General features: G+C 34.0%; 1 protein-coding gene across 5 annotated transcripts in view; it reads right to left on the bottom strand.

The window, feature by feature from the left end:
• Ints6 (integrator complex subunit 6) overlaps window positions 1-1,999 on the bottom strand; it is a 105,932-nt gene that overhangs the window by 32,247 nt on the left and 71,686 nt on the right. The window lies entirely within an intron of this gene.

The raw sequence follows: 1,999 nt of genomic DNA, 5'->3' as shown, positions 1-1,999 counted from the left end.
ATATATATATATACATATATAAAGTAGAAGACAAAAAACTTTATTTACAAAGAAAGTTCTGCTGCTTTCTCTATCTCCCAGTGGACTCCATGGTTATCCCTGAGGCACCTTACTTTGGAGATCCCTGTTCTAGAGGCACATAATTCACAATACTCAAAAGAAAAAAGGTACAACACTCTCCTATTTATCTTATTTATCCTATTTATCTAGCCTACCTTATAAGTATCAGATCTGTCATTTTCTTATGCATAATACAATTATCTACTATATATGACTTGACTTTTACACCTCTGACACACTAATTTGTTATTTACTCTCCAAACTGCATAACCTATTCTAATAACTTCTCCATTTTAACTCTCACAGGACCAAAATAAAATAATACTATATATTCTAGGTCACGTACCAGAACACATAAACAGGGCAGGTGTTCAGCACTAGTTGCTGCCTTCTGACAATACTAAATTCCCACTCTAACTCAAATCTTAGATTAGACTACCACACTGCTTTTTAATTGGTCTCCCTGACAAATCAGTCCACTCCAATCAATCCTGTTGTCATAAAATATTTATATGTTGTCATGAAATATTTATATGATTATGAAAGTTCCCTACCCAAAATTAAGCAATAAAAGTAGCAGCCAATAACCTAAAAGTAGGGCCTGGACTCTTAATGTCACACATAAGGAGTCCTGATAATTTGGTCTCTAAGTGCCATTCTTCCACTGTGTCCTAAAGACTGTGCTCCAGCCATGGAGACCTTGTGCTGCTGCACCAACAGCATCATCTCTCATGCTCCTGTGTTTCACATATCAACTCGGACTGCTTTACTACTTTCTCATTTAAAATAAAATTTTAAATGAGTGAGTTGGCAAGAACCAAGCTCTCTCTAACTCACCTTCCCAATCTATACCCTAAACAGACATTGGCTCTGCCCCTGTCCTTTATTACAGTTAGCACATAGCACTCTATGATGTTGTGTGCCTGAGAACCAGCTCACAGGCTTGTAATGTTCAAGAGTAGCTACATCAGTTTGGTGAAACATTTATTTTTTGGATGAAAATATTTCACCCAAATACTTATAGATTTTAAATAAAGGCTTAAAAAAACTGTCTGCAATCTTTCAGGTCAGTCTTAGAAATTCTTTTTTCCAAGTAGAAAATCCTCTAGAATTGGGTAAAGAAAATTCTCCATGTATTTTCACTTACTTCCCAAAACAACCATTTAAGATAGGGCTATGATCTCCACTGAACAAACAGGTGACTGAGTTCAAACCTAGACAACTAACCAAAGGCCCAAAGCTAGTAAGTCACTTTCAACTCTAGTAGAAATACTTACTTGAAAATTAAAATTTATAAAAATTAAATTCTCCCACTAATAATCTAGAGTTAATATAGTCTATCAGTTCTTTACAGTATCTATTTCTTAAGATTGTCTTTAAACATTTTAATTAAAAATCCTTAGTATCTCTTAAATAAGCCACATCAATAGCCCCATAGCTAACCTACTTGCCCTTCCAACTTAGCCTCCTTTAAATTTTGCTGCACATAAACAAAGTTACTTTCCTAAAGTGTTACTCCTTTAAAGACAACTTCAAACGAGAACACCACTAGAAAAAGCTTGCATTCCTTAACCTTGCATTTAAAATCACGAGCAATTTGGTTTAACAGCATTTCTAGCTATCCATCATTCCTCTAAATGTACCATGTTCCTTTTTACTTCCATACTGTTTCCTCATACTATCTCCCCGACAAACTAAACTATCTCTCCTCACAGGTTTAACAATTTGTAATAGACTACTAGAGCAAAATTAGTATGTAAGGCTTGCAATACTGATTCTAATCCTTCCATGAAATCCCTTATATACTATAGCAACATAATCAACAAGATAATATATTATAAAGTATAGGTGGTAAGAATTGAAAGAAAATTCTAGAAAAGTAAAATTACCAAAGAAATTGAAAGCTAGCTTACAAAATCAAACCAAAAAAAACTAAAAA

This window comes from Nannospalax galili, unplaced genomic scaffold (assembly GCF_000622305.1).
Source record: "Nannospalax galili isolate Female #2095 unplaced genomic scaffold, S.galili_v1.0 scaffold488, whole genome shotgun sequence".
NCBI classification, from domain to species: Eukaryota; Metazoa; Chordata; class Mammalia; order Rodentia; family Spalacidae; genus Nannospalax; species Nannospalax galili.
Note: the sequence above shows the minus strand (reverse complement) of the source record. Positions and strands in the feature narration are given on the sequence as shown.